The sequence below is a fragment of the Lissotriton helveticus genome, chromosome 5_1 (genome assembly GCF_964261635.1).
Source record: "Lissotriton helveticus chromosome 5_1, aLisHel1.1, whole genome shotgun sequence".
Taxonomy (NCBI): Eukaryota; Metazoa; Chordata; class Amphibia; order Caudata; family Salamandridae; genus Lissotriton; species Lissotriton helveticus.
The window spans coordinates 1,805,200,611-1,805,213,042 of record NC_136065.1 but is presented as its reverse complement, the minus strand read 5'-3'; the positions used below and the strand labels follow the sequence as shown (position 1 = coordinate 1,805,213,042).

At 44.3% G+C, this 12,432-nt stretch overlaps 1 protein-coding gene across 1 annotated transcript in view; it reads right to left on the bottom strand.

The window, feature by feature from the left end:
- The window catches only part of DCAKD (dephospho-CoA kinase domain containing), a 299,574-nt gene that overhangs the window by 111,379 nt on the left and 175,763 nt on the right, over positions 1-12,432 (bottom strand). The window lies entirely within an intron of this gene.

Genomic DNA, 12,432 nt, shown 5'->3' with positions numbered 1-12,432 from the left:
TTGTTTTACTACGATAAGGGGTGGAGCCCAATTAATATAGGTCCTGACGAATGCCACGGACCCCTTTTGGGGCCAATAGGCAGAAACATGTTGACCATGTATAGCACGGTGGCGGGACAATGATAATCCCCATCACACCGACCTTTGTTTTTAACACCATACAGATGCCAGTTACATTAAAACAAGTATGACATCTGTAATGGCTTTTTAACCTCACTTCACTTTTTGCAAGGGCCCCCACTTAGTTTTAGAAGTGCATCCCTGTCTCCAGGTGTATGCCCGCCCTCTATCAAACCAAGTTTTTAGAGGGCGAGGACTGGTCAATGATGAAGCATGACACCAGGTGGTGTGTGAGACCAGTCCTTCACTTTTTGTGAGATGCCAAGACTCACTAATTAACACTATTTTACTCTAGCACTGAGGTAATTTTTCTAGGAGCGGCTCATTTGTGGTAAAAATATCTCTAGGGGACCTCACATCCTGTTCAGGTTTGTGAAAACGGAAACTTTGAGTTTCCAATAGCTGTGATCTAATAGGCATCTGGAGTTCCAGTATGCAGAGATGATTGATTTCCCCGGAAGGTATTCCGCTTTGAGAGTGATCTTGTATTCTAGACAGAACATCCAAAGTTTCTTGGCTAAGTTGGATAGGACTGCAGATTTGGTGCCTCCCAGGCGATTTATATAGGCTACTGCTGACATGTTGTCCATCTTTAGGATGACTGACCTGGCCTGGAGAGAATGTTTGAAACTCATCAATGCGTAAAGGCCAGCTGTTAGTTCTAAGTAATTTATGTGGTGAGAGGATTCCTCCTGTGACCGGATACCACCCGTGTTCTGATCGAGAAGACCAGCTCCCCAACCATGGAGGCTCGCATCAGATTCTAAAACAAAATATGATTTTGGCCCTACGATCGCTTTGGTATTCCACGCGTCTAGGTTCTCGAGCCACCTGGAAAGTTCCGATTGGGCTTCCTGATCCAGAGTAATACGATCTCCATACCAGAGGGCCAGATCTTAGAGCTCTCACTTTTACCATTTGGAGGGCCCGATAGTTTAGTGGACCGGGAAAGATGGCTTGTATGGAGTAGGAGAGCAGACCAAGTGATCTGGCTAGCTCTCTCAGAGATACATCTTCTTGTTTCAGGACATGTCTTATTTCCTTCCTGATTTTGGCAATTTGTTTGGAAGGGAGTAGGAGGAGACGTCTTGAAGTATCTGCTGTGAAACCTAAGAACTCCAGAGTTCTGGAAGGGGTCAAGAATGAATTTTCTTTGTTTATGATAAAACCTAACGTTTCTAGGAGGTCCATAACGGTCTTCAGATCTTGGACTATTTGTGAAAGGTCTTGTAACATTATAAGAATGTTGTCTAGGTAAATGATCATGCAAATACCTCTTTCTCTTAGGGAGGAGGCGATTGCTCTCATGACCTAGGTGAAACACTAGGGGGCAGAAGACAGTCCGAAGGGAAGAGCTTGGAATTGGTAAGATGGTTTTTCCAAATGAATTGGAGAAAGGGTTGGTGGAAAGTGGTCATAAGGATGGTGAAATAAGCGTCTTTCAAGTCTAGTTTGACTAGCCAGTCTCCCTCTAATAATAGATCCCTCAGAAGGTGGATGCCCTCCATCTTAAAGTACCTGTAAACCAAATATTTGTTCAGTTCTCTTAAGTTTATCACAGGTCTCCAACCATTGTCCTTTTTTTCCACAAGAAAGAGTGTAAATCTTAACGCTTCTAAGGGGACCTCTATTATTGCTCCTTTCTGAAGCATAGAGGAGATCTCCTTCTCTACTATTTTTTGTTTATCTAGAGAGAGAGGCATGTTACTCGGGAAAGAGGTTTGTGTAGGTGTTTGTGAGAAATGTATCATAAATCCCCTGATCGTGTTTAAAACCCAAGGGTCTTGAGTGATCAATCTTCAATTCTGATCAAAGTATTTGAGTCTGCCTCCTCCATTTTCAGGGAGAAGGGAAAGGAGGAGGAAGAGTACTCACTTGTAGAGTGGATGGAGTGTGTGTTTCCGCGGGATCTAAACACTCTGTTGCGGGGTCCTCTCCCACTTTGGGGATAGAATTGAGGAGTGCTTTACTGCTGGTACCCTCTTCCGTAGCCACAAGATCTTGAATAGGGCCTTTGGTTAAATCGTCCGGAAGAAAGGCCCCTTCTTCCGGCCCAGCCAAAAAGGTTTAGGATTAAATACTCTGCCCATATCTTGCTGGGCCTTATCCAAGGCAGTGAACGTAGGTAGGTACTTCCCCAAGGATTTAATGAGAACTTCCCCAAAGAGTAATCCTTTTGCGTTTTGTGAGTGCTCTCTGTCTGCCATATCACTGAATTTTGGATTTATTTTGGTCAAAACGACTCTACGTCTTTCTGCGTTGATGCTTGCGTTTGCATTGCCCAGGAGTATCAGTGCCCTTTGGCTCCAGCCTCTGATCAGGTTGGTGTTGAGAGGTGTGCCATTGATGTGGCTTTCTTCAATGGAATCTATCATTCTTGCTAAGGGCCCCAGGATGTCGAGAAGGCGGTCTTGGCATCCTTTGAGGGATCTTTCCATCCCTTTCCTTAGATCTTGTCTGAGCTTGAAGAGGAATTTAATCAGCTCGGGGTCCAAGTTGGGGGTTTGACAGGTTTTGTCCTTGATAGATGGTCTAGAGCAGTGGTTCCCAAACTTTTGACTCCTGAGGACCCCCATTGAGTCACCACTGGAAGCCAGGGACCCCCAAGCAATTTGTATGAGTTAAATTTCAAACATTAAAACAGTAATTCAAAAAAAATACACAGGTGTGCACACAAAACAAATACTCAAAGTACTAAGGATTTTGGGGCCTAATGTACGACCATTTCATTTAGCGCCTCGCAATTGGCGACACATTGCGAGTGGCAAATTGCGAGTCGCTAAATGAAATATACAACAGTTTAACACTGTTTGGGATTCCCAATGAGGTCGCAAATTGCGAGGTTCATTAATATTAATGAGCCTCTCGCAATTTGCGAGCCCATTGGGAATGCCAGCCCTCCCAGCGATGGTGGCCTGCTGCGCTCTGCAGGCCACCATGTCTCGGACGGCTTTTAAATAAAGCAGTTTTTAAAAAAAATAATGCAGCCTGCTTACCATGCATTTTTAAAAAAAAGAAAATGAAACGTTTTCGTTTCATTTTCTAAGGGCGGGCAGAGGTCCCTGGGACCACTGCCTGACCTTAAAAATATTTTTGCATGCATTTGCAAAGGGGAAGGGAGCCCTGGGGACCCCTTCCCATTTGCGAATGCATTACCATCTACTTGAAGTAGGTGGTAATTGTGACTGTTTTGCGACAGCAAAACATTTGTACATGGTTTTGAGACTCGCTATTTGGAAGGGAATGCCCCTTCCAAATAGCAAGTTGCAAAACCTATTTAGAGAGTCGCAACAAATTGCGACTCGCGAAATAGGCTATGTACATGGCCCAATAGGTTTTTGCATGCGCAAACGGGTTCGCGAACCCATTCGCGCATATAAAAACAGATCGTACATCTGGCCCTTAGTATTTTATATTGAAGTAATAGCCCCTCTGTCACATGTATTTCATTTGTTTTGTAGCATCTCTCATACCATTGTAGGATGTCGGAGCACTTTACATCACACACATATAGAGACATTGAATCACACATGTAAATCAGAGTGTGTCTAAAATGTTTAAAGAGTGTTTGGTCTGGAAAAGCACAAACTTAGGATTCAGAGCATAACACAGTGGCTAGCATTGACTTTAACATTAAAAATGTATTTCCACCCAAATATATCTTTTTAGCAGCATCAGGATAATGAATAACTGGGCCAAAATATAAGTTACTAACTGGTACCATGAAGTTTGCAAGCAGCTCTTTGATGACAGTTTATAGGTCCCTCTACTAGATTACGATTGTCACTTTTGAAGTGCACAGAAATAAAGGAATCTCTGTGAAAAAAGCAGTAACCACGAACCTAGGCACATAAAATGCTGCTTTTTAAGATGCATGTTACACGTTCTTTGCAGTAGGCACATTAACCCTTTGTGCTACATTAGTTAAATCAAAGCTGCCACTGAACAAAACTCTCCTCGCTCTCCAGCAGGTACATTAATCACTGGCATTCTCTTGACACTTTTATTGTTGCTGGAAATTATACATGAAATGTTTCTGTGCTTTTAAAACTGTTGCCTACGGACCCCCTGGGAATGTGTCACGGACCCCTGGGGGTACGCGGACCACAGTTTGGGAAACACTGGTCTAGAGCATTCAGCTCTAAGAATGTTTCGAATGTCCCTCTCTAAGAGGTTTCTTACCCATTTTTTGATGAATGTAGCAACGTGGTCTTATGGAGACCACTCCGAACATCTGGGGTGTTTGAGGTTTAATGGGGAAAACATTTCTTCCCCCAAGGGGTCAAAAATATTGTCCTTTGAGGATGAGGGGGGTTCTTCCTTCGGACTGTAAAATTGTTGATTGTCCTCATCGAGATCTTGGACACACTCATCAGGTATGTCTGAGGATTCATCATCATTAAATGTGTTGTTTCCCATATTGTAATGAGCACTGTGATATTTTGTTCTGCTAGGGACACCCAGATGTTTTGTGCTGCCAAAGACACCAAGTAAGTTGTGCCGCTAGGGACACCCAGGGAGTTCAAGGTGCGGGGACTTCCATTGAAATTTGAGGTGCTAAGACCTCCCACATTTGATGAGGTGCTAGGACCTCCCATAGTGCTCTTAGGGGTCATTTGATCCATATTTTTAATTTCCTTTAATCTTTTTCCCCTTAATTCAGTGATATCCTCAGACTAGTGTGGGTTCAGAATTTCAGGGATTTCTATCTCCTCAATAGGGAGTGACCATTTAGAGGACATGACCTGGGCCAAGGTCTTTGAGTGCTTCATTATCAATATTAGGAGTAGAGGCGGAAGCGTCATCTGAATCTGTATCAGACATGTTGCAGAAAGGTAGATACGTACAAATTGTTAGAGTTGATTCTGAATTAGTTAGGAGATGAGGGAGATATCTCCTCTCTCTTTTATTTTATCTTTTTTTTTGTTGGTGATAATACCATACAAGGTATGTAAAGGCCAAATATGAAGGTTTGTCTCCTCTTGTTTAATTTCCCTTTTTTATGCAGATTCTTATTGGTTAATCTATACTTGCGTTTGTGTCCAGTAATCTGATGTTTAAATCTGAATCGCGTAGTTGGCAGCAGTTGATCGCAATAAAAAACTCGAGCAACTGACATACGACTGCTCGAGCGATCAGCTGCTGCTGCCCGTTGTCATAGTGATTAGCACGATCGTCAGAGCGCTCGTGAAATGCCCGCAAGGAATGTAAAGAAGAAAGATTCCTGGAAACGGGAGGACGTAGTGCTCCTCTGTTGCCAAGGAACCTTTCTCTAATGCTCGACGCGAGGAAAAGACGCGTTGGAGCTTGCGGCCAGCGGGGCAAGAGAGAGGTCAATTAAATCCTCTCGAATTTGTTAAAAAACGGGATAAAATGATAATAAGCATTAGCGATGTTGGTAGTTACAGCGCTAGGAGTTTTAAAAAAACATTAAATAGGTGAAAAAGTTTGTGGAGTAATAAACGGGTAGAAAAACTACTTGTAAGGTTAAAAATAAGATCAGGTAGTACAAAGGAAATACTGACCGAAAATATATGATAAGGATCGTTCTAATGGGGAATAAGAGAGGAATAACGCATAGAGGTTATGGAAAAGAGGTGGGGGAAGGAGATCTCCATAAACTGGAGATCAGTATAGAGGCAGGGTTGGGGTTTAAGCCACGAGTGGTTATCTAAAGGCAAAAAGATAATTAAAGGCAAAAAGATAATTAAAGAAAGACAATTCGTTATAGGCAAGTAGTAATAGAAAGGTCAACTTATCTGCTTGGAGCCGCATTTAAAAGAGGCAGATTGTTGATGGCTCACGCCTTTTATGTGTTGCTAATGTTCTGGAACCTTTTAATATTGTGATGTATGCGGCTGCTTGGACTGCATTTTAAAAGATTAATGCATAATGTAGCCTCCATTCTTGTAATGAAATCCATTACACTGCAGGGCTCTTTAATGCTTAAAAATGTGTTATCTGCAACAGGGTTTCAGCTACAATCACCTGGTTCCATTGTCCCCCAACGACCAAGAAGAGATTCAGTAATGGCTCAATTCAATTCAATATATTTATTTTGTTTTGGAACTCCGACGGAGGTCCACAAAAACACACTGATAATTTAAAAGACAGACATTGCATACAGTACAAAATTCCTTCCTTATAGTAATGGCTCCTTCACATGGACAAGTGGAACAGCAAGACCATTTTCAGGGCCTCCACCGACGTTGTCTTTCAATCAGCCACCAGTCGCTGGGGAGCCCGATACAGCGATCTTTCTATTGACGGTCATTTTGAAGAATTACGACTCCATATCAATTGCTTGTAGCTCCTGGAAGGCTCCTTTGCCATAAGCCAATTTCCTCCATCAAGAACAACTGTAGCATACTCCTGCGGGTGGAAAATGTTTCTGCCGTTCGTTACATCAAACAATTAAGGGGGGGGGGGGCAATCAGGTCACGCCTTCTGGCAAACATTGCCTGGGAATTCTTACACTTCCGTCTGTCCCAGAAGATAACTATTCAAGCGGAATTCCTTCTGGACAAGGACAATCTTGTGGCAGATTGGAATTCCAGGTTTCTGGTGGATTACAACAATTGGAAGCTCCATCCTTGTATCTTCCAGAAGATTGTGCTCTCACTAGGACCGTGTCAAGACCAGGGCTGGACTGGCTACCGGGCAGTTGTGTGTGCTGCCGAACTGGGGGCTAATTTCTCTGTGGTGGGGGCTTATTTCGTTGATGGGGACCTGCGTGCGCATTGAAATAAAAAAAGCAAAACGAATTTCGTTTTTCACACGCAGGTCCCTATCAACTAAATCAGCCCCCAGCTCGGCAGCACACACAACTGCCCGGTAGCCAGTCCGGCCCTGGTCAAGACATTTTTGCTTCCCGCTTAAATGCTCAGCTGAAACATTTTATGGTCATGGGGATGAATGCCTTCTTACTGACGTGGACAGGTCCGGTGAATTATACATTCCTGACTTTTGCTATGATTCTGGGGGTCGCAGCTCAGCCCAGGTGTCAATTGGCAATCCTTGTTCTGATTGCTCTGCTGTGGAATACACAGTCCTGGTTTCAGACGCTTCTGGAACTGTAAATAGCCCTTCCCATACTTCTGCTGGTCTTCCCGCATCTTCTTCTGCCGGTCTTCCCGTAATTTCTCCTGGATCTGGTGGGGGATCCCCACAACCTCTGATTCTTCAAACCAGTTGACTCTCATGGCTTGGAAGATATCGGGAGACATGGACAGTTTGCAGGTCTTTCCTCGGCAGGTGCAGACTTTGTACACCAAGCTTGGGCTCCTTCCACACGCACATTATATTCTTCTGCATGGAAGCGATAGGTGGGTTGGTGCCTTTAATGGGAGGAGGATCCCATGGGATCTGAGTTAAAAGACATTTTGAACTTCCTTTCTGAATGTGCTTAATCTGGATTATGTTACAGGCTAGTAAATAATTTCAGGTCTGCTTTGTCCGCGGGTTACAACCTCAATGATGGCAAAACAGTAATTATCCATCCGATGTTATGTAAGTTACTAAAAGGTATTAGGATGACTCACCGTCTGGAGGAATATGCTACTTACCAGTATGCATCTGTTCTTGGCATAGAGGGCTGCAGAGTGGTACATTTATGAATAGATCACCATCTGGTGTTGGGCTCGGATGATTGCACTTGTTTTTCTTCTGGAGAAGTCTTTGTCGTCATCGATGACTCCTCCTCTTGGTGTTAGTGCGCATGGGCATCGGCTCCATCCTTAGATTGTTTTGCCATAGTAGGGTTAGATGGAGTAGTGTAGTAGAATACATAAAGATATGCCCATGTAAGTGTATCTAAATAAGATAATGTTGGGACAGACACAGGTTTCCGGGGAGGCAGGGAGGGCATGTACCACTCTGCAGCCCTCTATGCCAAGAACAGATGCATACTGGTAAGTAGCATATTCCGTTCGAGGCATATGGGCTGCAGATGGTACATTTATGAATAGATTGTACAGCAGTTACCTCCCTAGCGGTGGTCACCAGTGTCTGTCGCAACTGTTTGAAATAGAGTTTTTAATACAGCTTGGCCCACTCTGGCTTGTTGTGTAGCCTGCACATCAACACAGTAGTGCTTTGTGAATGTATGTGGTGTAGACCAAGTTGCTGCTCTACATATGTCATCTAGGGGAATGTTCCCTAAGAATGCCATAGATGCTCCTAGCTTTCGTGTAGAATGAGCTCTAGGAGGGACAGTTAATGTTCTCTTTGCTTTAATGTAACATATTTGTATACATCTTACAATCCATCTAGCGATGCCCGCTTTAGAGATAGGATTGCCCTTATGTGTTGGGGAAAATGCTACAAATAGTTGTTTAGTTTTCCTGAAGTTTTGTGTCCTTTCTATGTAGTACAAAATGGCTCTTTTGACATCTAGTGTATGTAGGGCCCTTTCTGCTACCGTCTGTGGCTTTGGAAAAAAGACTGGTAGTTCCACCGGCTGGTTGATGTGGAATGCTGAAATTACTTTAGGCAAGAATTTTGGGTTTGTTCTAAGAACCACTTTATTCTGGTGCAACTGTAGGAATGGTTCTTGTATTGTCAATGCCTGTAATTCACTTACTCTCCTGAGTGAGGTAATGGCTATAAGGAAAGCCACCTTCCATGTAAGGAATTGTATCTCGCACCTATGCATAGGTTCGAAAGGTGGTCCCATTAGTCTGGTGAGTACTACGTTGAGGTTCCAGACCGGGGAAGGTGGTAATCTTGGTGGAATGATTCTTTTAAGGCCTTCCATAAAGGCTTTTATCGCTGGCACTCTGAACAGGGATATATGCTGCCTGTTTTGTAGGTACGCTGCTATAGCTGCTAGATGTACTCTGATAGATGTGTACGCGAGATTACATTGCTGTAAGTGTAGTAAGTAGCAAATAATCTCCCTTGTTGATACGTCCAGAGGGTTGATATTATTAGTTGTACAGTGTATAGCAAACCTCTTCCACTTAGCTGCATAGCATGCTCTGGTGGTGGGACGTCTCGCTTGTTTAATTATCTCCATGCAATTTGGGGGTAGATCTAAGTACCCAAATTCTAGGATTTCAGGAGCCAGATCGCTAGGTTCAGTTGTGTGGGATCTGGGTGCATTATTTCTCCATGGTTCTGTGTAAGGTGCATGGGTAGAATTCTTAGCTTTTGGTGTGGCACTTGTGAGAGTTGCAGGAGCGTGGTGAACCACGGTTGTCGTGCCCACGTGGGTGCTACTAGTATCATGGTCATTGAGTGTTGTTGCAGCTTTCTGACCACTAATGGGATTAGCGGGAGAGGGGGAAAAGCGTATGCAAATTTGTTGGACCAATTTATCCATAACGCATTGCCCTGCGACAGGTGGTGTGGGTACCTGGACGCGAAGCTTTGGCATTTTGCGTTCTGATGAGTGGCAAAGAGGTCTATCTCTGGTTGTCCCCATCTTTGGAAGAATGGCTGCAGTATTTGTTGGTGCAGTTCCCATTCGTGTATTTGTTCCGACTGTCTGCTTAAGATGTCTGCTATCTGGTTTTGGACTCCTGGTAGGTGTTCGGCTAACAGATAGATGTTTTGAGGAATGGCCCATCTCCAAATTTCCTGTGCTAGTCTGGATAGTTGGAGAGAGTGCGTCCCCCCCTGTTTTTGAATATAATACATTGCTGTCATGTTGTCTGTTCTGATCAGGACTGCTTTGTTGGTAACATGTATTTGGAAGGCTTTCAATGCTAGAAACACTGCTAGTAGTTCTAGATGATTGATGTGCAGTCTTCTTTCCTGCACACTCCACCTTCCTTGTACTGTGTATTTCTCCATATGTGCTCCCCATCCCGTGAGCGATGCGTCCGCTGTTATTGTCACCTGTGGAATTGGTTCTAGGAACGACCGCCCCTTTGCAATGTTTGTTGTATTCCACCACTTCAGAGAGCGGTGTGTGCGGTCGTCTACCAACACACGATCTGTAATCTGTCCTTGAGCCTGATTCCACTGTGTCGCTAAACATTCTTGTAGCGGACGCATTTGTAGTTTGGCATATGGTATTAGCAGTATACAGGATGACATCATCCCTAATAGCTGCATGAACACCCTTGCTGTTAGTGAGTGTTGTGGTTGGAATCTTTGAATGATTGTAAGCATTGTTTGGATCCTGACTGGATTGGGGTATACTTTGGCTTTTTCTGTGTCTATAGTAGCCCCCAGATATTGTTGAACCTTGCTTGGTTGCAGGTGTGACTTTGTGTAGTTCACCGTGAACCCTAGCTGGTGTAGCAGCTGAATTGTCTTTTGTGTGTTCTGAAGACATTCCTCTTGTGACTTGGCTTTTATTAGCCAGTCGTCCAAGTAGGGGAAGACATGTATTTGTTGTCTTCTTAGGTGAGCTGCCACCACTGCTAGGCATTTTGTGAACACCCTTGGTGCCGTTGTGACACCAAACGGAAGGACCTTGAACTGATAATGTTGTCCTTCTACCACAAACCTGAGGTATTTCCTGTGGGCTTTGTGAATCGGGATATGAAAGTAAGCGTCTTTTAGATCCAGTGTAGAAAGAAAGTCCCCTTTCTTCAGTAAAGGAAGTACTTGTTGGAGCGTGACCATGTGGAAATGTTCCGAATTTATGTATGCGTTGAGAGGTCTTAGGTCCAGTATTGGCCTTAGAGACCCGTCCTTTTTGGGAATTAGGAAGTATAGGGAGTATACTCCTGTTCCTTGTTGGTGCTGTGGAACCTTCTCTATGGCATGCTTTTCTAGCAGGGATAGTACTTCTTGTTTTAACAGTGTCAGGTGATTTTGTTTCATTGGACGCTGTTTGGGGGGGATGTTTGGTGGGGTAGCTGTGAGTTCTAGGCAATAACCATGTTGGATAATTTGTCTCACCCACCTGTCTGATGTGATGTTTTCCCATGATTCAAAAAGGGGGTGGTGATGGACAGAGTATCTGAATTAAGCAGAACACTCCTACCCAGTCAAAAGATCAGGGCTTGATCCATCACCGTTTTTTAGCTCACTGCACCATCCCAGTTCAGAACCTGGCTACATGCAAATTAGTCTGACCCTGGCCCAGTGCATCATGGGAACAGGGCAGACCAAACTACCAAGCCAATTCTTTACTGGTGCTCATTGCACCATCAGGATTCAAGCAAGCCGGGCTGAAGACGGCTGTAATGCCAGAAACCGGTCCCCCGGAAGCTTGTTTCCTTCCCAGTGTAAGAATTGGCTTGTGTAGTTTGGTTTGCCCTGTTCCCATCATGCACTGGGACAGGAACAGACTAATTTGCATACAGCCAGGTTCTGAAACTGGGATGGTGCAGTGAGCTAAAAAACGGTGTTGGATCTAGCCCTGATCTCTTGACTGGGTGAGAGTATTCTGCTTAATTCAGAGACTCTGTCCCTCACCACCCCTTGTTGTAAATATTTTTGTCCACCCTAAGCGTGGAAGGGTATACTCAGACATGAGTCCCTTGCTCATTGCACCATCAGGATTCAAGCAAGCCGGGCCGAAGACGGCTGTAATGCCAGAAACCGGTCCCCGGAAGCTTGTTTCCTTCCCAGTGTAAGAATTGGCTTGTGTAGTTTGGTTTGCCCTGTTCCCATCATGCACTGGGACAGGAACAGACTAATTTGCATACAGCCAGGTTCTGAAACTGGGATGGTGCAGTGAGCTAAAAAACGGTGTTGGATCTAGCCCTGATCTCTTGACTGGGTGAGAGTATTCTGCTTAATTCAGAGACTCTGTCCCTCACCACCCCTTGTTGTAAATAGTGATGTTTTCCCAGACAGGTAGGAACTGTGATAGGCGTCCCCCGACCGGTGTTATATGGTCTGGGGGGAGCTGTATGAAGTCACTGCTTTGGGGTTGGAGAGTTGCGGTTGTTGTTGTTTCCGCGACCTCTACCCTTGTTGTTGTTACCTCTGTAACCACCTCTAGAATTACCTCTGGGTGATGTAGGAGTAAAAGAGGTTTGTTGCTGGCTTGTACCTGTATTTTTGGATCCTCCTCTATAGGTGGACCTACGAAAGGAACCTCTTTGTGTCGGCTGTTGCAATGCTCCCATTGATTTAGCCGTTTCCGTATCCTTTTTCATCTTTTCTAAGGCCTCATCTGTCCCTGTGCCGAAAAGTGTTTTCTCATCAAAAGGTTGGTTCAGTAATGATGTTTGTACCTCTTGTTTGAACCCTGAAACCCTAAGCCATGCATGTCTCCTTAACATGATGCTTGTGTTTATAGATCTTGCTGCCGTGTCTGCCGCGTCTAGGGCGCACTTGATTGAAGTGTTAGTAATTAACTTCCCTTCTTGTATGAGTTGATCTGCCCTCTTTTGATGTTCTTTAGGG